Here is a 24,013-nt window from a genome sequence, read left to right on the forward strand (position 1 = left end):
TTCAGCATATTCAGGGATACGTTGAATATGGAGGAGGACTTGGTTCACAAGCAGCAGAATCTGACCCCCCAGACCAGTGTTCTCTCCACTCTGTCATTGTGGTGTTTTTAATTTTTTAATTTTAAGTTAGCATTTCATGGCTCTCTTTGTAGTACACTTAACAGTCAGCCCATGTTAATCCTCAGAGGACAGCACTGTAGTGCTGTGAACTAGATTATGCTAATGCAGCACCTCTTTAGGGAAAGAATGGTGTCACGTCCTCCCCTTTGAAGGCATACTTAATCTGCACTGTTTACTTGGGCACGACTGATAAGTGGGCAGATAGGTTAAATTTATTCAAACCGAAAGCCTCAGACAAATAGAATTTTCAGTCCAAACAATATTGTATTAGATGACGCTTGCCGGCATTTTGCTTAGTAATACTGTAAGTCTTCTTGAGAAAAGCCGTATGAGCTTGCATCCTTTGTACTCCAGCAGACCTGGCTAGTGTCACTTTCTAACTGGTACGGAAGGAAAAGGAGCAGAGAAAGTTCCAAGACCTCTGTCTCCACTGTGGTAGTGGCTTAGTCAGTCCCCATCCTCAACTGGCCCCTCCCCTGGCCTCCACTCCTACTGAGGGAAGAGCTAAATACTCACTTTCCCAGCCTCTCTCACAGGCAGGGAACACATGGTATTCTGGCCCCAAGATGAAACCCAAAGCCTTTCTTGGGCTCACGTGAGCAAGAAGTTTGTTTTTAAACAGAAAAGTGATCTTACTGTACATACAATTTTGTAATTATTTTCTTCCCACCTAACATAATATAAAAGTCCTTTGAAACACATATATCACCATTTTAAAAATTTAATAGATGTGAAGTGGTATCACATTGTGGTTTGGGTTTGCATTTCTTTAATGATTAGTGATGTTGACCATCTTTTCATGTGCTTATTAACTATTTGTGTATCTTTGGAGAAATGTCTGTTTATGTCCTTGGCCCATTTTTTAATTAGGTTGTTTGTTTATTTGTTTGAGTTGTAGGAATTCTTTATATATTCTGGATATTAATCTTTTATCAGATATGATTTGCAGATATTTTCTCCCTCCTGAGAGAAATGGAGAAAACAAAGCCTTTGACAATGTCCTTTGACCCAAACGTTTTTAATTTTGATGTAGCCAGTTGATGTCATATCCAACAAATCATTGCTGGATTCAGTGTCACAAAGCTTTTCCCTATTTTTTTCTTCTAAGAGTTTTATAGACATTTAGGTCTTTGATTCATTTTGAGTTAATCTTTTATATGGTTTAAGTTAAGGGTCCAACTTTGTTCTTTCACATGTGGATATCCAGTTTTCCCAGTGCTATTTGTTGAAAAGCCTGTCCTTTGACCCATTGAGTGGCCTTGGCACCATTATAAAAAATCATTTGACCATAAATATGAGAGTTTATTTCTGGGCTCTCTCTTCTATTCTATTGGTCTATATGTCTGTCTTTATGCCAATACTACACTGTATTGATTACCATAGCTTTGTAGTAGGTTTTGAAATTAGGAAGTGTGACTCTTCCAACTTTGTTCTTGTTTTTCAAGATTGTTTTGGCCATTCGGGGTGCACATCACTGTTTTTAATGACTGCATAGAATTCCATTGTGTCCATAGTTTGATTTATCAGTGGGACATTTAGGTCGCATCTAATATTTTCACTGTTGTAAACAGTGGTATGGTGGACACCTTGATGATCTAGATATTTGCACACTTCAATTTCTATATAATATTTCTCTCTATTGTTCATACATTGTAAGAGCTCCTTAAGGATATTCAGGCTCTGTGTGTTATGTATGTTGCAAGAGATTTTTCTCAGTTTGTCATTTGCCTCTGACTTGGTTTATTTTACAACCTCAAACAAGAAGCCTTTTTTGCCCCTGGAGCCTCCGATGCCCCCTAGTGGGGGCAAAAGCCGGGCTTCTCTGTCAGAGATAAGCAGCACGGTTGATTGCCCAAGAAAGCAGGAGGGTGCTGATGCAACGGTGTGCCGCTCACTCCTCTCCCTCTTCGAAAGCCAACTCGGTGTGAAAGCAGCATCTCCCTTCTTTCTGCTTCTGAGAACAGTTAACCTTTGACTGAGCATGTCTTTCGATGTCCCCACCTGAGCTAGTCCTCTGCTGCCACCAAGCAGTCCAGGGTCCCGCCTCAGCTGGACACTCGAACACCTGCAGCAGCACGCTCCCTGGCGCCCTTGCGCTCGCTCTGGCTGATGCCCCACCTGTTGTCAACACTTGAGTTAGTGTAATCCCTTCACGTCACAGGTCTGATCTTTGTGCAGAAAGCCCTTCAGGATTTCCCCAGGGCTCCTGGGTGAAGGCCAAGATCTCTGGGGTAGCTGCCTCTCCAGCCTCATCTTGTGGCCCTTGTTCCTTCTTTCATGCTTAAGCCACAGCAGCTTCAGTTCCTCTCTTTCAAAGCCCCATTCTTCCACTCATCCTGGGGCTTCTGCCCATGTTGGAGCGCTGGTCCTCCCCTGCCCCTCTGCCACTTTCAGCCCTCCGCTCAAAGTCCACACCCCAGGGAAGCGTATCCTGTCCACAGGTCCCCTGTTTCCAGGCCCAGGAGCATCCTGCACTTTGGTTCACACCATTTGATTAATGTTGATCTCTCCACAAGTGTGCCGGTCGCCTGAAGACAGGTTCTGCCTCTTTTATGATCCATGGTATCCCCGGCATGGAGCATATTTTCCGGTTTGTAGTAGGTTCTTAATAAATGTTTGTACAAGTGATTAATTACACACATGGATACATCTTTCCTCTTCCTAGTAAGGTCAAGGCCTGCTGTAACTTACCTCGCCTGCCTTGTCCCTTCCTGCTACTCACTTTTCTATTTCCTGCAAACCTGCATTCTTTATACCTCTGTGTTTTTATGTTTTTAGGTTTCTCTTTTGTCTGGAAATCTCCTAGTATTCAGCTTTTAAGACCTAACTCACATATTACTTCTACAAAGTCTTCCTCAATTTCCTGTCTTCCTTGCTCATAGCACTTTTATAACATTGGTCACATTGTATTATAATTGTTTTATAATCAGTTTACCTGCCTTTCTCCCTTTCTTTGTTGGTAAAGATTGAGGGGTTGCCACCCCAGAGCCTCTTTTTTTTTTTTTCCTCCAAATGACCAAGCTGCTTAATTCAAGAGCAGAAACCGGTAACTCTGCTTCACCTCATACTAAACTGTTAATTTCCTAAAGGTCAGAGCACTGTTCGCCCATCTCTACCCCAGGGCTGCCTTCCATAGAGGGCCGAGATGCATCATCTTCTAGGACATGCACACCCGCAGGGATGAAGCAGACATACATAGTGATGCCGCCCATCCCAGACTGTTTATTATCAGCATCACTAAAAATGGAAACTGCCTCTTCTCGGCTGCTCCCATAGTCTTACTTTAAATGCCTTTTTCTTCCAAAGGAATTTCAGAGCCATGAACTGTAAGGAAGGCCTTGCCTATTTCCTCCTCACTGTTTAGTTCTGTGTCTCATGTTCCCTGAAAATAGAGTTGTTCTTACTGTCTTGGTGACTAGGGTGAATGTGTATGGTTTTCGCTTTTGTGTAAATTGGGTATCTTCCTTATTTGTGTGAGTTTCTTACCTTTCCCGTTTCCAGATCTGAGTAACGATAACGTACTTCATCATGGGATAGACACTTAACACACGATGCTTGGTGAGCTGAAGTCACCAGGCTGGTAACTTTGCTGATTGCTTTAATAAAATTAATATATTTCATCCTCTGAGTTATCTTTATTAAAAAAAATAACATAAATGGCTTTTAAGCCATTTCCTTAATCATGTAATATTGAGGAATACAAAGAGTACTGGCAAAAACTCCGTCAGCGAACAGCATAGCACAGACATTTGCCAGTAGCCTCAGCCTTCTTAAGTCACCTGGAATTGTTATTTCAATGGATTTAGTAAAAATTAACGTTGTAAGAAAGTTTCTATTTTAAAGACTTAGCTCAGATTCTGTCAACTCTACCTCATTAATATTTTTCCCCTTAGCTTTGCCAATATTGAGTGTTACTGGTATTTTTAATTTTTGCCAGTCTGACAGGCCAAAAATCAAAAAAAGAGATGTCATGCCCTTTGATATTTATCTTTCTGTTTTTATGTGTTTATTGACTGAACTGCATATTTACAACTATTGCTTACCTTTGTATTGGGTCGTTTGCCTTTTTCGTCTTAAATTTTTGTTTTTCCCTGTGTCACTCGCTTGGTCAGGACCCTTCTTATTAATCAGCTCTTGAATCACTGCCACGGCCTCCTGATATCCCTTCCAATTCATCCATGCCTCTGCTGCCAGAGTGGCCTTTTGAAAACAAAAATGTGATCGTCTCCAGCTTAAATCCTTTTGTGGTCAGGAACCTTAGTTACCTAATATCCTTTGTTTAATTTCATTTCTGCTTGAGACTAGCTGGAATTGGTCTGTCTCTGCAGCAGAGGAGAAGTTGATTAAAGATATTAGGTAGTTCAACAGAATCTACCTGTAGGAGGGCCAGGCAGTCCGATTCTGAGTCTACACAGACAACACAGCCTCAGCCTCAAGATGGGGGGACGGCTTTGGTTCATGAGCCCTTTCAGCTGCCGTCTGCAAAGCCCAGCACTGAGCCTACAGGAGCCTGACGGCCTGGCCTGTGGCCATGGCGCCGTGCTCCTCCCATGGAGAGGATCCCATGGCTGTATCCTGGTTGCAGGTGAGCCAGGGAGTGCAAAATGTTTGGCTTTTACCTTGGGAAAGTGGGACTTAAAAAATGTGGGAAGTTACCAAAATGCAGGGAGGATGGGCAGAAGTTTTGGGTGGGTGGATACGAGTTACAAATATCCACTGAAATTTTCCTGTTGGCTTCCTTCTTCCATAAACTTCCAAACAATAACAACAAACTTTTGCCTGACAATACAACTCTCCCAACTACAGACAAAATATGCTCAGCACCTCCTCCAAGAGAGAGAACCCCAAGTCTCACATCCCAGCTCCAAGCCCGAGATTTCTGAGCGATGTGTATTCCTCCTTTGGTTTATTCACAGCCCATATTATTTTCCTTATTGACTAAATGACGAAGCTAACTATTGCCAACATACCCTGAATAAAAAAACAAAAAACTTAGTTAATATATAAATACATATGTGGTACAGCAAGGAAGACAATTTAGGAAGATGCTATCATTCTAACTTCTGTAGTCGGTTACATGAAATAAATAGTTGCTGTTTGTATATTCCCTCCTCTAATATTTATTTCATATTCCCTTTGTCTTTAGCCAGTAACTCAGCTGATCAGGTTTCTTGACCTGGTGAGGTGACCAAACTTTCCTTCCTAAGGAATTTGAGCCCTCAGTGGTCCTGCCTTTCTGAGGTTGCCATAGTTTGCGTCAAGTTTTAGCACTGGATGTGCTCTGCTAGGTCGAACACGTTATATTCCTTCTGTGTTACCCGTCTACCTTGTGGGCCTCTCACTGTTGTGGCCCCTCCCGTTGCGGAGCACAGGCTCCGGACGCGCAGGCTCAGTGGCCATGGCTCACGGACCCAGCCGCTCCGCGGCATGTGGGATCTTCCCGGACCGGGGCACGAACCTGTGTCCCCTGCATCGGCAGGCGGACTCCCAACCACTGCGCCACCAGGGAAGCCCCTCTAGTCTTTTCTTGAGTACTAAAGAAGCAGAGTCAGGGGGATGGAAGGCAAACTTTTTGCTGAGGTGGTCACTTCCCACTTCCACTCCCTGGTTCCAGGAACCACATATTCTGGCCAAGGGAATGCGTTGTTCTGCTGGTCAGAGCACATATACATCTTTTTGGGCTTCACCCCAGCTCCACAATCCCTTCTGCCTTGCAGTTTGTGTCATAGCTGAATTTTCAGTAGACCTCTTCACCATTGTCTAAGGCCAGCTGCATTTGAGCCTGGCTTGATTGCTTGGTAGGACCACTGAATTTTATGCACCCACTGTCTTATTTTGAAAAATGAGTTTTCTTGGTCAGAATCACTGCACTGGTGATGGTGAATGAGGCCTTCAGGAAGTGCATGGGTGATGTGGCTGGCAGAAACATGGCAGACATAGAGGGTACATCCAAATCCTGAATAAGGGTCTATTCCAATGGAGGTAAGCTGTTGCCGCCTCTGTGATGAAAGAGGTCTAATATAATCCACCCTCCACGGCTAGCCCGTCTCCCTGCGATATGAGAGTTGGTGGGGAGGCTCAGATTAATTGGACGTTTGGCAGGGCTCAGCCTTGATGCGGTTAAGTCTGTGTTGTTGAGCCCAAGCATAATGTTCATCCTTGCCCCTGTGGCCACATCACTCCTGAGTCCTTGAGCAGGTACTTGGGCAACTGGGGAAAGAGGCTGGCCAGCACGCATGGGGGCAGGTCATCTGGTCCAGCTTATTGTAAGCACCTCTTAATGGGGCCTTTCAGAGAACATTCACATCAGATGCAAATATTCTCACACTCTGTAACTTTTCCCCAAATGTCCTTGTCCCAGTCCTTCTGTCATTTGCCGAGTAAATCTATTTCAGTCATATACTCAACAGCTGAGAAGACAACTATAGATTTTCACAGACCTGCTGGGCCCTTTGTCAGATGAATTGAAGCCAGGTTTCTATTTATCCCCCTCTGGTGGGTACAGTGGCAACCAGAAACCCCAAGGCATAGCACAGTCTCAGAGCTAGCGTCCAGTCATCCTCAAAAGTTCTGGGTATTTCCCTTTTCTCACTGTGCAGGCACCCTAGTAAACAATTGCAGATCCCAAGGGGAAAATTTAGAGAATGTACTTGTAATATTTTTGAGGGGGCCTTGCTTGGGTGCCTGGCTCTCTGAGAAGCTGTGGCTGTCTTTCAAGGTAGCCCAAGTCAGACCCCTATTTACCAGACCTAGATTCTTTTCTATTATACAGTGTACTAGCTTGCTAGGGCTGTCATAACAAAATAACACAGACTGCTAAACAACAGAAATTTATTTTCTCACACTTCTGGGGGTTGGAAGTTCGAGATCAAGGTGTCAGCAGGGTTGGTTCTGAGGCCTCTCTCCTCGGCTCGCAGATGGCCTTTTTCTCCGTGTCTTCACGCGGTTTTCCCTCTACATGTCTGTGTCCTAAATTCCCCCTCGTATAAAGTCCACCTCTTATACAGTCATATTGGATTAGGGCCCACCCTAATGACCTCATTTTAATGATCTCTTTAAAGATGCTATTTCCAAATATAGTCACATTTTGAATACCTCTAGGGTGAGGACTTCAACATAAGAATTTTGGAGAGACACGACTCAGCCCATAACATACCGTTTAAGTAGGGCCCAAGTATGTTCTCCATTTTATTTGGAGTCATGGACGTATCAGTTAACCAATAAGCCAAAGATGTCTGTCGGTCAAGCCACTGACAGCGTTCCTACCAAGGCTACCACTGGCTCATGGCCCTCTACTGGACCAAGTGACTCACCCAGCCACAGGCTTTAGTGGACGACAAATTTCTGGCCACCTCATCACCAGGTGACCCATCCACTCTTCGACTGTGGTGGTCTACAGATGCCATGTCTCTCCTGGTCATTAGTCCTCCCAGCAACTAGCTCTCAGTCCCTGAAGGGTGTCCCTCAACCCCAGGGTCCACGAGCCGTGGTGGCAGCGTCCTCTCCATGTTGGGCCCCCACCTGTGCAGAGGGTTCTAGGGAATGCAGGGCATCACTTGGCACAGGCTGAGAGTCTCACACGGGATCCTCTGCTCTCTTGCCGTTCTGTAGCTGTGTGTGCTTCGCTGGGGTACAGCTTTATGTACCTTGTAACTGCATTCCAGCAGAGGGACCCCAGTTCTCCCATGATCAACCTTTTTATTAAGCAAGCATGAAAATGACCTTGTGGGGGTGGCGGGGAGGGGGGCGGGACATTTTAGTCCCAGTTTCAGGCACTGAGCAGTCAGGCTGTTCAGGAGAACGCTGGGTAAGCCAACCGCCCGGTACCCGGAGACTTGGGCGGCCCTTCATCCAGACCTGTGGGAAGCTGGGTTCCGGAGGACCCTCTCTCCTCTAGGGGCAGGGGAGTCATTGGTCCCAGATGGCTTTGGCCAGGGGGGGATAAATGATAAACCCTCATTTATCAGCTTGGCACCATAGCCTACCTGACAGGCCCCCAGAACATCATGTTTTCTCGCCTCTGGGCCTTTGCACATGCTGCTTCCTCTCCCCACAACTCTCTTCTCCTTGTTCGCCGCTGGGCCAGCTCTGCATCACCCTGCAGGCCTGTGCTCCCGCGTCATTTCCCTTAAGGAACCTTATCATTTCCCTTAAGGAACCTTATCTGTTGCGTCTTCCCCCTCAGGGAGCTGCTCCTCCCTTTTCCAGCTTGGACAGTGGCACAGTCATCGTTTCCTCCTCCTGGAGGGCAAGGGTCCTGTCCTGGGCAGCACCCAGTGCAGAGCTTGTCACTCAGGAGGAGCACACGCATTGGAAGAAGTAAAGGAACGAACTGTAGCATTTGCCAAGGCTTTGTGCTCTGCTTCCATCGTAGCATCTCTTGCCCCTTTAACAAAAGGCAGAGGTAAAAGTGGTCTGCGAGTTACAGATTATTAGATAGTTTTCCTCATTTGGTTTTGAGAAAGTCAAAACCACATCCTACCCCAGTGTAAGGTGAGCTGCAGTATTTTCTGCCTCTTCTGCAGATGCCTGCCCTCCAGCCCTGCCCATCACAAGTGCCCTCCAGCCCCACCACCACCACAAGTGCCCTCCAACGTTACCACTCCTACTAGTTACCGTTACCAAGATTCAGCCTGATGGGTGCCAGCACTGTGCTGGGGCTTCCGCGTACCCACGGTGGATCCTTGGGGCAGCCCTTTCTAGCAGCATCCTTAACCCTGGTTTTAAGGATGAGAACCAAGCTCAGAGTTCAGGCAACTTGCCCGAGGTCACATAACTGGGAAGTGTCAGAGGCATCATGAAAACATGGCTGTCAAGATGCCTGGCTTCTCTTCACTGCTTCAGCCTCCCTATTAAGGGGGGGGAGAGAGAGAGAGAGAGAGAGAGAGAGAGAGAGGGAGGGAGAGAGAGTGGGGGAGAGAGTGTGTGTGTGTGTTTTCTTTTTTAATAAAATTTCCCTCTAATCATGAAAACAGAGCTCATCTTCCAGCTCCAAGCACTTCCCACAATACACTGTCTAAATATTAGGGCTTTAAGACATCTTTGTGTTTGTAGAGCAGTAATCTTTCTTTTTTCCTTTTTTTTTTTTTTTTAACTGCCCATTATTCCATTCTGTGTAACCTTTTTCTTGCAGTTAACATGTAAGAAACCCAGTCCTTTGGAAGATGCCGTAAAATAGATTAAATTTTCCTGGGCACTGTGGTTTCTGTCTGCCTTGGCTTTCTATTTGGCTTTTCTTCTAAGCCGAACGCTCCTATAAAATCTTAGCTTAAATCTCCAGCCAGCGTGCAGCTCGTTCTCTTGTGGCATCTGAGGCATCTTCTGTGAATGTTCGGGGCCAGATGAACAGACCTCCTATCTGTCCATCGACACCCACTCAGCATCCTGGGGAGGGCGGGGGGCACTTTACCACCATGTTAGGAAATCAGCGGGTGTGCACACAACAGGAGGAGCACAAGAAAAAGATGAGAATTGCCAAAACAAGCAAGTTCTTCCTATTCTTCCCTCCGTCTGAGAAACGTTCCTCTCCTTTCCCCATCGCCCGATGCACCGTACCTGCCAAAAAAAGCTTTCTCTCTGCTCTCCAGACACAGGCCCGATTGTGAGCCCTGCTCCCCAGGGGCCCCAGGAGCGCACATTCGCATATTGTGCTGTTTGTTTTGCTTTGTATTTATTTTCCCAGCCCACTGAAAAAAGGGCCTTTTCCTATTTAAAAGAAATTTTGGAAGTGAAAACCTTTTCCGTTTGAGCCCAGCCCTTCCTCCATGTAAACCATCCGGCGTTTGCAGAGAGAACAGTGAAAGCTTGCTCCGAAACACCGTCCTTACGCAGTCACGTGACCATCCTTTCCTTAGACATTAGGGACAATGAAAGTTACCGTCTCTCCAACAGCTGTCAGCCCTGATGAAACATAGGCCCTTGGCAGAGAGTCCCAGCTTCGGAGTCACCTTGGCTGTGTGTCAGCACCCGCCCCTGCCCTCCCCGGCCGTTGAGGTGGAGCCCTGGGCGGCCGCCGACGCTGCCATGGAAGGGCTTCTCGGCCTGAAACGGGAGGAGCTGGGAGCTTCTGCGCTTTGATACACGGTAAAAAGCACAGCACATTTAAAACAATCTGCCATGCTGCTAAATATTCTTAATATGGAGACATTGTTTTTTTCTATTCACAGCCCTTTACAAAGAGAAATGGATTTCCCTAGATGTGTCCTAGGGCACCATGGAAACATGTGTTTTCTCTTTACACATGTGTTTAAATAGCTTTGGTTATTATTTACATTTCTTCCCATAATGTACTCCATCAAAACATTTGCTCGGCTTTCATCCGCACGAGAAGCTTACAAGGGCAATAATGGAAGCAAGTGCCCACAAGGCCTCTGGTGAACGTGCCGCAATTTCAGCAAAGATGATTTTTCCAGGAATTGGAAATTTGTAAAACTTTAAGTTTTATACTTTTTACCGTAACTGTGCTAAAGCAGCAATGACAACACGAGAGACTTTGCATCCTCAGAAACTGGGGAGACTTGTCTAATCATTTATTGCAATAAATGGAAAGAAAAGCAAAAACTGTAAACTTCTATGCATCATGTTTCCACTTGTTATAGTTACCTGTTATGGACATTGCTGAAGTGGCAATAACTGATCTTTTGTTTATTTTTTAAATTTTATAAGGAATTAAAACACACAAAAAAACTTGATTGCAAAGCTTCAAAAAAAAGGTTAGGATTCTTTTCACCACACCAAGAGGTTGTCGAGCGCCAGTTTGAACCACCTAGAAGGCCTTTTCGTTGTTAGTATAAACCTTATTAAATCGACCCTGCTGGCTGGTGAGTCAGCTGCTTCCTCTCCCACCCTGGCCTTCTCCCGAAAGCCCCTGCCCGGCACATAGCAAACAATGATTTTTCCTCATAAAACGAAGTCTGCGTTGCCATTGCTGAGGTTCAAATTACAATGCCAATTCTCTTGGGGCTTTTATGGTGATGCAACTCCATTTATACTTTAGAGTCGGCTTGGGCTGGTTCACATTTACACCCAGACTCTCTGCTCCCAAATTTCTGCATATTCAGGAACTGGGAAGTTCAAAACAACTTTACCAAATCCCCTGGGACTCTTGGATTCTAGAAAGGTCTTTGTCATCAGATGGTGGTTGCAAGACTTTTCTAAAAGGAGTTGTCCCAATTGGCTGAGAGCCCTGCCCATTTACCAGCTCTGTGAAGACTGACTGTTTATTACTAGCTCTTCCAAAGACGAGTCCTGCTTGGTGGCAGGTGGGACTGGCTGGCACTCCTGCCCTGCTGGCAGAGAAAGTCACTGCCTTACATTGATAATCAGCGTGAGATAACACCATTCTATTAGTGATCTGTGTGTTTTGTCACAGTGTTTCTAATGGTGATAACTGGATGGGGGACCTATAGTTCTCATGGTTTACCCAGTGAAAACAGTGGCTTATTCTAGCATGTAGGGAATGTGGCCCTTGGGACACTGGCCTTAATATTGTTCAAATGGTTTGGCTGCCACATAGCGTGTGTGTGTGTGTGTGTGTGTGTGTGTGTGTGTGTGTGTGTGTGTTGGGAGGGGTGGGGGGCAGAAGGAGATAGTGAGACCCTCCCCCCACCCCGACAAAACTGTACTTTCCTTTGGCAAATCCCAGATGAAGTCTTAAAGAGTGGCACCTCTCCTGTGTTTGACAGATACTAACGAGGAAAGCAAACACACACATATCCCCTACCTCCCCCCACCCCCATTTCTCAGAAAGCAGTGGCCTTTTCTCACAGGAGTTGCATATAATTTTTTAATGTGTGAGATGACAAGGTATAGTGGAAACTATTTACCTTGGCGTGTACTGTACATTTCTTGGGAGTTTTATGTCCGTTGCCCTATAGTAATAGCCTTTCCTATGTATGGGAAGCGCTTATGGCTTTTACCAGCCTGTCTGTCCCCTTTAAATTCTTTTCCTTTGGCCAGGCCCTCTGATCACAATGCCAAGATTTAAAAATTCATAGTAATTGAGTTTCACATCACTAACATTATAGCCATTGGGAAGCTCGAGAGAGAAAATAGATAGTAGTTATCTCACTGATTAAATGTCTAAGAATTCTTTGACTTTGAAGGGTACGGAGGACGTGTGAAGAGGCTCTGTCTAGTGGAGGGTAACATGCTGAGGTTTAATGCTTTGGGACTGGGATTTGCTAATTAGGTATTTTGGGAATTTGGGGACCAGTAGCCTAAGTGATGATTAAAAACCGGAGCGCTTTCGTTTTCAAATTCCCTAACATGACACCCTTTTATTTAGAATAAAAGTGGAGAATCTAAAATTACGGTTGTTGTAGTTAGTATTTTCAGCTTACCACTGCAATTGTCTATAATGAAAACAATTTTATATTCACTGTAATAACGTCTATAAACTGGGCAGGGACTACCTGCTCCCTTTGCTACAGTGGCCATTTATATCACCTCTAAATGAATCCACCACCGTTTTCTGAAGGAGGTGTGCATTTGTGAAGCATTGCAAACCCCTGGGCTATTTCCAGGGAGTTGAGAAGAGGCGTGTTTAATACCTGCTCATCTGCACTTAATTGTGGAGCTGGTTTGTATTTGTTGTTGTAGCACAGTGCCGTTACTACTTAGAGCCTCAACTCCAGTCAGCTTCAAATGGGTCTCAGATATTTGATCATGAACTATTTCACTAATGGGAAACTTGGCTTAACCTATTGTGTGGAATGTCTTGAGAAAATCATCCATGTCTACGTTAAGCAAAACCCAGACTAGGTCCACACGATCTCAAACCTAAAAAAAATGAATGCCTGGGAAGAGATGCTAGTTTTAACTTTGAGGCCAAGATCGAATCGCAATTCTGGGGTCATAGGTTGGTGCATATGTGCCTGTAATTGTGTATGTTTGTGTGTTTCTGAGTGTCTTTAATGAATAATATAGATACATAAGTTGCTGCTAAGAAAAATAAAAAAAGTTACAAGGCCAGAAAGGAGACACCAAAAATATGATTTCCTTCCAAATATTTGCAGGAATTTTACTTAATTGCAACCAGAAGTCTGACCTGGAAGTGTAGTGTTTTGACCTCCTAGCTGTCTGGTTTCCTATTTGCGGTGTTTTGCTCTCCCCCAACTGTGAGAAAATCTATTTTACACGGTTTTAACCCTGTGTATTCTTAGAAACACTGAAGTAGGAATTATTCCCCTGGGGGAAAAGAAATGCTCATTATTTACAAGAATGACTCGTAAAGGTTTCTTTTAAATAGAAAACATTTTTGAAACACTTAACAAATCTTTCTGTATAAGATATATTTGAAAATAAAACAGCTTCTAGATTTCCTTTCAAGGTAATGTGAAGTTTTGGAAGACTGTAAGGTTGTTGCATTGTGTAAGTTTATCCTTATTTTAGTAAAACACTAGTTAATAACAAAAGTGTACACTTTAGAAGTAGTCCTCTTGTGAAGAGGCTTTTTCATACTTTTTTTTTTCCTTTTTCCAGCTCTAACTTATTAAATCTTTATTCTCTAGCCTTTTAGAAAAGTGAAAATTAGGCTGAATAAACTTTGGGGGCCTGTAGTAATATATGGTACTCTGATGGGCCAGAATACACCAATGACATTTAATTAGGATAACTGTAGGTCTAGGAGGCCTACTGTTGAAAAACTATAGAATTCACACATCCGATGCTTATCGATGCATTCGCTGAATCTAGTAAAATGATGGACTATTGTTTCTGTGTAGCCTTTTAGAATTGGCCATCATGTCAGTCAGTCATTATTTCCCATTTGGAAAGTCTCAGACATTTTCAGCCAGAGGAAAGCATCATTCTTCCTACTTGATTTAGGGATTTAAGAATGAGAAACACTGACAGTTCCCATCCATTTAGCTGAAGAACATTTCATCCCGTTCTCCATTTTTTTTTTTAATAATAACTTTCTTGAGATGTAATTCACATACCATATGATTCACTCATTTAACACATACGATTCAGTGGTTTTTATATATTCACAAAGCTGTGCAACCATCACCAGAATAAATTTGAGAACATTTTTTTCACTCTATAAAGAAGCCCTGTACCCACTAGCCTTTAAAATACCCACAAGGTATTGGGGGAACCACTTTCCCCCAATACCTTTCTTACCCTCAGCCTAGGGAACCACCAATTTATGTGTTGTTTCTATCAGTTTGCCTATTCTGGACATTTCACATAAACTGAGTCACACAATATGTTGTTTTTGTAACTTTAAATTTAGCATAATGTTTTCAAGTTTCATCCATGTTGTAGCATTTATCAGTAGTGTTTTGTTTCTTATTTACTGTCAAATAATACTCTGTTGTATGGATATGTCACATTTCATTTATCCATTCATCAGTTGATAGACATTTGGACTGTTTCCCCTATGTGGCTATTATGAATAATGCTGCTATGAACATTTGTATAGGTTTTTGAGTGGATATTTATTTAAATTTCTTATGAGTATATACCTAAGAAAGGAGTTTCTGGATATTTTATACCAGAAATTTTATACCTCTATGTTTAGTATATTGAGGAACTTGCAGCCTGTTTTCCAAAGTGGCTGCACATTTTGTATTCCCACCAGAAGTGTATGAGGGTTCCTTTTTCTCCACATCCTGTCAACACTTGTTATTATCTGTCATTTTGATTATAGCCATCCTGCTGAGTATGAAGTGATATCTCATTGTGGTTTTGATTTTTCCATTTCCCTGATGGCTAATGATGTTTTCCATCTATTCAAATACTTATTAGCCATTTGTGTATCTTCTCTGGAGAAATGTCTTCAAATCCTTTGTCCATTTTTTAAATTGAGTTGCCTTTTTATTAGTGAGTTGTTGTAAGAGTTCCTTACATATTTCAGATACTAGTCCCTTATCAGATACATGGTTTGCAAACTTTTTCTTCTCTTCTAAGGATTGTCTTTTCACTTTCTTAATGGTGTCCTTTGAAACACTAAAGTTTTAAATTTTGATGATGTCCAATTTATCTATTTTTTTTTCTTTTCATTGCTTGTGCCTTTGGTGTCACATCTAAGAAATAATTACATAATCAAAATCCACAAAGATTTACAAATATCTGTGTTTTTTTCTAAGACTTTTATAGTTTTAGCTTTTACATTTAGGTCATTGATCCATTTTGAATTAATTTTGTATCTGATGTGAGGTAAGGGTTCAACTTCTTCTTTTACATGTGGATATCCAGTTATCCCAGTACCATTTGTCAAAAAGACTATTCTATCCCTATTTAATTGTCTTGGCACCCTTGGCGGAGTGTTCATTTCTAGACTCTCAATTCTATTTCTACACGTCTGTCCTTATGCCAGTGTCACACTATTTTAATTACTGTAGCTTTGTAGTAAATTTTAAATCATCATCCCATTCTTTTAACAGAACTGTTTTCTCATTTTCCCAGCAGGGTTAATGCTGGCATTTACTAGTCAGGATCAAGAGTCTGTTTTATACCAACTTGGTTGGTATAAACTTCACTTTAAATTGTTATAAACACCTGCCTTTTAATGAATTAATTAAATACTATTGAATCTGCCAAAGGATTTCTAGGGTTTTAGATTAAATCTTTTACAGATGTATCAACTCTAATTATTCCATTTTAACTAAATCGATGTAGAGAAAAATGATTCTTGTCATAGTCAAGTCTTCATATTAATGGAAAAGCCTTAGTGAGTTCACAGTATTTGTAAGATATGACTGGGGACACTCATGGGTCTCAATAACTCATTAAAATCTTTTACTTTAGGTTGTAAAGTTGACTGTGGGTTAAAGTCTGACCTTTGCTTATCCGTCCAACCTCATCCTTCATCTCTCCCTTTCCTTCTGTGCATTCTGAACCCTGAGTCTCTAGAGGTCTACTCTACCCGGGTTCCCAGGAGCCAACAGGAGTCACCTGTGGTTTTACACGAACATGGGTGTGATGCCCTCCCATTCTCAATCCTCTTAGCAGAATCCTCCTGACGCTTCCAGACTCTGCTTGGATATTTATTTCCCTTCCTTGGGAATCTCTCTCCTCCCAGTTGAGTTTGTTACTCTCCCTTGTTTAATTAGACACACCCTTTCTTGGCATCCCCAGTTCCCGCACATGTCTTTGTTGTAGCACTTGCATTGTACCTGTCCTCCTTTAACTCTTCTGTCTCTTCTCTGTCGTAGGTGCACGAGCAGCATGAGTTGGATGCCTCTGGTTTGGCTATTACTATTAGAGGAACATCCAGCTTTTGACAGAATGAAAGAATGTGTATTTCCTGTTCACACTGGTCCCTATAACTCCTCTCCTGAGATCATTTTCAGGGTCAGAAAGAGTAAGATCACACTCAGTAGAATGCCTCACTAATATGGGAAAACTCCAGTGTGCTGCCAGCCTGCCCACTCTGTGACAGCTCATCATCAGTGTGACATGTACTGTCATGTTTAACTTCTGTTATATAACTAACATAGAATTCCCAAGCTTGTTTAACCCTGTTGGCCTTACTGCCATTTCTAAGGAATTTTTTATTTTTCCTGAGCTCAGTAAAGTTTTTTGTTTTTGTTTTTTAAGAAAAGCTGTGTTTTGAGAAGAGAGCAGAGAAAAAAATTGTCTTGCTCCTATGCCCTGGGAAGGGGTTTTAATGATGGAAATGAGCAGAGTGGAGGGTGCAGACACAGGTGGATAGGGAAGAGCTGGCCCTCAGAGCATAAGCTTGGGACCGCAGGGCAAGACCAGGGGTGAGGGGTGATGACAACAGGCATGGGTGGGGCTGGCATGTCAAGGAAAACCCTGAGCGGGGCTAGAGCTTCTTGAAGAACCTGGGCGCTGTAGAGCTGGTGGGAGAGGTGTGCCACTGAGAAAGGACGAAGACAACGTAGTAAACCAGCGAGAAGCGCAAGGCCAGGGAGGGGCATGGGAGGGACGGCGCATGGCTTGAGGCAGAAGGAAACACATGTGTTCATGCCCTTGCTTGGGTGGCCATTGCTTTGAGACTCACACCTACCCCAGGATACCGCTGGGATCCCCAGGACTCCCTGTCTGAGACTCCAAAGCCCTGCAGAGTGTCTAGTACCTTCAAATACCAGGGGGGAAGGCCTCTTATCATGTATACCTTCTAATAAAACCAATTAAAGGTAGAGAGAAAGTTGCTATGAAAAGAGCTGAGAACTGTGTCTGGAAACATCTCAGATCTCAGTCAAGTGAGTTCAAGCGTGACCTTGAAAATGTGTGCATTTGGAAGGTGGCGATAGAGAAAGGGCAGGGCAGGAAAGTGGTTCTGTGGGAGGGTTAGGCAGGAAGCTGGGAGGTTTGGGATAATGAAACGTTATGGGAGGCTTTGTGGAGCCTCAGGGGATGGTAAGTTCTCAGCATTCAACAAAAGAAAAATATACAAGTCAGGCGAGAGTGGGGTTTTCATGGAATGATGGAGCAGTGTCTCCTCCCAGGGCTGGGTGGCGACCGGGATATGGCCAGGGTACAGCTTTAGTCCTCGCCTGGGTTCGTCTGACCTTCTCCAGAGGCCCTTAGGGTGTCTGCCCATTGGTTTTCTACTCTTGCCTTCTCCATTCCTGGTATTTCCTTGATATTTCCATTTTTCTCGAGCTCAGCTATGTATCAATATTTAAACACGTTTTTTCTTTTACCTGGATTCTATGTTTTTAGTAGGAAGGTCTCCTTTATCTCAGACTGCCAGATTCCTCAGATTCAGTTTTTAGCAATGTGCTCTTTTTACTGCAAAGCTGTATTTTTTAATACTGGTGCACTTTTTACTCCATACTTAACAGGTTGGTAATGTGGCTTGAGTTTGCAAAAGGTATGTATCTGTGTCTATAGCTATCCCTGTAACTATATCTGTAATCAGTTATATTTTCAACTTGGACTGCTAATTGTTAAAGAATCTTGAGGTGAAGTTACGATTCCTGTTGTAAGTATAGTAGTGTGCTTATTGAGGCTTCAGGAAGATAAGAGCTTTACAATCACCTGTTGGACCATTTTTGCTTAGGTTGCCTTGTAATCGTTATCTCCTCAGAAAAGATGATTCTAAAGATTATGACTAAATTTCACAACATAATAAAGAATACTTTTGCATTCTTTATAAAATCTTATTTCCAAAGTTAGCAAATTACGTAGAAAATCAAGCTTTAATCAAGATTTATGTTCTGGAGACTTTGGAAGAAGGACTTTCTTTTAAACACAAATATTTAAAAGAAGAAAAGTGCATCCTTTTTTAAGATTCTTGAATATTTTCATCAAATGATGGTGTTTTCTTTTTAAAAATTAAGCCTTCTTTAAAAGAATCTTCACTTTCATTTTGTAACTTAGAAATTTCAAATAAGCACAACAATAGAATCATACAACGAACCCCCACTTATCCATCAGCCAGTATCACATTTTTAACATATAGCCAATGTTATTTCATTTATGCTTTTTCCTGCCCCCTCCTCCCGATTTTTTTAAAGTAAATGCTGAATATCGTATTATTTTACACACAAATGATTCAATATACACAGCTCTAAAAGATGAGGTTATTTGTTTGTTTGTTTTTGTGTTTATTTTTTTAATTAATTTAGTTTTGGCTGCGTTGGGTCTTCGTTGCTGTGCGTGGGGTTTCTTTTTAGTTGAGGTGAGCAGGGTCTACTCTTTATTGCTGTGCATGGGCCTCTCATTGCGGTGGCCTCTCTTGTCTTGGAGCACCAGCTCTAGGTGCTCGGGCTCTAGAGCGCAGGCTCAGTAGTTGTGGCGTGCGGCCCAGCTGCTCTGCAGCATGTGGGATCCTCCTGAACCAGGGCTCGAACCCGTGTCCCCTGCATTGGCAGGCAGATTCCTAACCACTGCGCCACCAGGGAAGCCCCTGTTTGCTTTCTGAAATGATCAAAGTGCCGTTAAGGAAAAAAAAATTCTTGATGCCATCAGATATATAGTCTGTCTTCAGAGCTCTCTGAATATCTCTTCAATTCTTTTATAGTTGGATTGTTCAAATCAGGGTCCAGACAAGGTTGGTCCACACCCTGATTGCATTTGGATGATTCTCTTTACCTTAGATAAATATCTCTTTGAACCTATGGGAAAACCTCTCCCAGTTTTTTTTTTTTTTCTTGCTGTTTACTTGTTGAAGAAACTGGGTCAAGTGTCCTCTGGAATTTCCCACAGTTTGGGTTTGGCTGTATCTGCATGGTGGTGTTAACATGCTCTTCCAGCCCTGTATTTCCTGTAACCTGGTAGTGAGGGCTTGATGAGGTCTGGTCCCCTGTTGTTGTTTCTTGTGCAAGAATCCTTTGTGGTGGAGGGGGTGTACTTCCCACTGCATTTCACTGGGCAGCACGTGATGCCTGGTTTTATCTCTCATAATCTCATGTTAACAATGTTTATATGGTGAAAATGGAGTTTCTTATATTTTTATCAATCAGTATTTTTGATTGGTTTATTTGATATTTATATTATCAGTAAATATTGTGTCAGCAAAACAAAATTTAAAAGACCCCTTTACATATTCTTCCGGACTTTGCCGATAGCATCCATAGCTTGTTCTTTTTTTAACCTGAGCCTATATGAGATCTGATTTAATGTCTTAATTAAGATCATAAGTCATTGCATACCTATCACTTTAATTTTTTACACATCAAAATGATGTACATTTTATGTGAACTCTAAGGACTTGTGGAAGATAAGAAAAGGAAAAGCATGTGGTGTTTTTTTGTTTTTCTGTGAAAAAGTTTATCAGCAGGCAGTTAAAAAAGAGAGAGAAGAAAACAAAGAAGGCATGAGAGCTGTTCTTTGAAATCCTCCAGAGGTGCGATAATAATAGAGCTAATATGCATTGGCTTCTCATCAATTGCCTTGGTAGTTTGAGCCTTGAGTGCCTTAGAAATTAGCTTTCTCCCCATGCCTCTTCACTGTTGCTATAGTATTCTTGCCAAAGGCCTATCTGTTTGTGTTTAAGGAACTCGTGTAATTTCTCTCTTACATTCACTTACAGAACTCGAATTTTGTTTTTGTCTTCCAACAACTCTGTAAAGTACCACCATTACTCTAGTGAGACTCTTGCTACTAATTTCATTATAACAGACCAGTAAATCAACAAAATAAGATTTAGAGCAGTGACTTCCAAACCTCAGCTGTGCATTAGAATCCCCTGGAGCATTTTTAAAAGAATACAGTTCTCTGGCACCCACCTCAGATCTACATCGGGTTCTCGGATGCGGGGGATACAGGAATCCTATGCATTTGTAAAAGACCCTAGCGGTGGAGATTCACATTCCTCGAGTGATTTAGATATGGGCAGGGAGCTCATGCTTGGGAGTTGGAAAGACTCTAGACCAGTAGGTGGTCACTTGAACTTCACAGTGGTTTATTTAATAACTGGAAGAAACAGTAGGATTGATGATAAACTTTGGGCATATTTGGTGTTTTCATCCATGGCTTGAGTGAATGCATCAAAAATGGCAAAAGGACCTAGCACCTTGTAAAATGGGATACAAATCCCAAATGACGGTGACAATCCTGAGAGGAATGTTTGTTACAGACAAATGCTGACTAGCAAACATAGAACAGAAAACAGACTACGTCAACACAGAGGAGAAAGCAGTGACCGCATGTCACGAAGGACAGAGCCACGGTAAGGTCCTAACAGAACTCAGTGAGACAGTGCCTGTCGAGAAAGCCAGCATGAGCCTGGGGAACGGGAACAGGAGTGTGGTCCCAGAGGGACAAACGACGGTTTGCCTTTACTTCAGTAGTTTCCCCTGACACTCCTGTGCTGCCTTCTGTTTGCAGAGTTCCTGGAGCAGATGTTTGTCTCTTTGTGCCCTCTTTCTCACCCTCATTTACTCTTCTACTGTGAAGCCACCTCAGAAGTGCTGTCGACCACCTCTTAATTGTCAACTCCTAGTGTTTTCTACTTCTACCTTTACTAATGCATTTGACCTTGAAACTCTCTTTATCCTTAACTTCCAAAACCTCACTCCCATGGTTATCCCTTTTCCCGTCTGACCACTCCTGTGGGTGCCTCTTTCTCTGCTGACCCTCATCCTCTTCATTTCTCGGTTGGCATGCTCCACCATGGACCTCTTTTCCCTTTGGTCAGAGTTGCCTCAGTATATATCTCCAGACATCACTTCTGCTCTGAAATCCACACCTTATTTCCATTTGCTTCCCAGACAGCCGTTCCCAGACATCTCATAGGTCCTTCTGTCTAAAGCTTGGTTCATTGTCTTACCAATTCTCCCCACCCTCCCTGTTCCTTAGCAAGCCCCCATTCACCAAGTCAACAAAGCTGGAAACACTGTCATTGGAATTCACCCTCTCTGCGCATGTTGTTTGTGGACCACCAAACCTGTCTCTGCTTCTGTCTCTGAAGTGTCCCTTGAATGTGTCCCTTTCTCATTGGTTCTATCACGACCGATAATCCTCACCTTCCCCCACTTGGCTTGCTGTGGCTTCTACCAATTTTAGACACTCTGTGCCATTGTGGAAATGTAGGCCCATGTGCTACATATTCTGATTTTTCAAGTGAAGCTGAAAATACATATTTTCATGTAAACTTGCCCAATCCTTAAAATGTTTGTAACTAATTAAAAAACATTTATAACACCACGTGCACCTTCGTAGGCCACTAGTTTGTGATTTTTTTTTTTTTTTTTTTTTTTTTTTTTGCGGTACACGGGCCTCTCGCTGTTGTGGCCTCTCCCATTGCGGAGCACAGGCTCCGGACGCACAGGCTCAGTGGCCATGGCTCACGGGCCCAGCCGCTCCGCGGCATGTGGGATCTTCCCGGACCGGGGCACGAACCCGTGTACCCTGCATCGGCAGGTGGACTCTCAACCACTGCACTACCAGGGAAGCCCTAGTTTGTGATTTTTGACTTAAACATAAGATAAAAATATTATAAGAAAATGATAATGTAAGTGATTTAGTTGTCTTTTGGCATGGGCAAAAGCTTTATGTCAGAATTTCAAAACAATATATGTGTTTTACTAAATAAAAGTGGAAAATACTTTGGCAAAATAAAAAACACTATAAACAAAGTTAAAATATAAATGATAATATGGGAAGAAAACATTTTCAGATAAAAGATTAATGTAATTATTGTAAAATTATGCTTACAAATCAGTGAAAAAAATAAACTAAAAAAAGCTCTGCACCCTAATAGAAATGAACAAAGGACATGTAGAAATACAAATGTATCTGAACTAAAGTTTGTCCTTACTTGCAGTTAAAGAACTGGAAATTAAAAAGCCATGAGCCGTGAGCATTAACCTATTAGGCAGGTGAAGGCTGATTGCTCAATGTTGGTATGAATATGGGGAAATGCACATGATGTTATACTCTTGGTGGGAATGTGAATTAGAATTTTTTTTTTTCTGGAATGGAATGTGGCAGTATCACATCAGTCAGAGTTTCAGCAGGATCCCGGCAAATTAGGAAAAGAGAAAATGGATTCATCATAAGAAAAATCAAAGTTCCAGGAGAACAGTGAAAAAGGCATTGGAGGCGGGAATTAAAGTGAAAAAGACTGACAAATTTCTAAAAGGAGTGAAGGATGTATTCTCTGATTTAAGAAATCTCAGCAGATCCCAGCAGGATAAATTTTTCAAAAGATCTTAGATATATTGCAGTAAATTCCCAAATGCCAAAGACTTAAAAGAGGTCTTAAAAGCTGCCAGAAGGAAAAGACAGATCATATTTTTAAAATCAATCAGTTAACAGCAAAAATATAATCCAAGGTACTGGAATGATTTTTTTCAGAGTTCTGAGAAAAAAATAATTGTCGACCTAGGGTTCTTTATTCTGTGAAGTTGTTTTTCAAGACTGAAGGTGAAATAAAGGCATTTCAAACATAGAGACAACTGAAAAAGCTTGCTATTCACAAAATGTCATTATAAGGACTTCCAAAGGCTCTTCTTTAGGAAGCAGGGCATGATCCCAGGAAAGAGGCCGGAGGAGCAGTCAGATGTGAACAAAGAAAATGATAACTATGTGGGTGCAGCGAAGCAACAGAAGTGAATAATTTATAGGATTTATAAAAATCAAGATAAAGCTAAAATCCTGGAAAGCATTGGCAGATACGTAGTGGAAGAGGGGCATGGGTGATTAGTAGGTCTTGACTTTTTGGAGTGGGGTAAAAAGGTAGACTAGCTTTAGCCCTGTTAGGTTAAATATTCATTTGAAAAATTAATAGTGTGACACTGCAAGAAGGAAGAAGGGAAATGGAAAGAAGGGAGGAAAACAAATAAATCAATCCAAGATGGCAATGAAAGAGCTTTAAAAGCAAACAGAAAAAGTGAAGCAAATAAAAAAACAATAGCTATTAATCCATGTCTATTGATAATTGTGGTCAAATATTTTAAAGACTAGATTGTTAAAGATTTTATTCATGTGCTATTTATAAGAGATATTCCTAAAACATAAGACTTCAGAAAAGTCAAAAGTAAGAGGAAGGAAAAGGGTATACTAGACAAATACCACTGAAAAGCAAGCTGGAGCAGGTATATTAGTATCAAATCAAAAATGTTTAAGGCAGAGAACATTACTAAAGTTAAAGAAGACCACTGATTATTGAGTAAAGGTTCAGTTTATGTTGAACGTATAAAAATTCTAAACCTCTGTGTACATAATACAGTTCCCAAAAATATCATGCAAAATGGACAGAACTGAAAAGAAATTGATAAATCCACCATCATAAAGAGAGATCTTAACCCACCATTTTCATTAATAAATTGATCAAAAGGATGAAAAGATAAGAAGGATATGAAAGATTTGACCAAAACAAATAACAAGCTTGAACCAGCAGACATATTTTGTAGCCAGAGAATGCTCATATTTATCAAAACATACAGAGAACATTTACGAAACTAGATCACATTAGATTGTTAAGCAAGCCTCAAAATATTTCACAGAATATGATCATGCAAGATAAATC

At 42.1% G+C, this 24,013-nt stretch overlaps 1 protein-coding gene across 1 annotated transcript in view; it reads left to right on the top strand.

Annotated features, from left to right (window-relative positions):
* Positions 1-24,013, top strand: part of SLX4IP (SLX4 interacting protein) — a 181,650-nt gene that overhangs the window by 122,445 nt on the left and 35,192 nt on the right.

Source organism: Stenella coeruleoalba (assembly GCF_951394435.1).
Source record: "Stenella coeruleoalba genome assembly, chromosome: 15".
In the NCBI taxonomy this organism is placed as follows: Eukaryota; Metazoa; Chordata; class Mammalia; order Artiodactyla; family Delphinidae; genus Stenella; species Stenella coeruleoalba.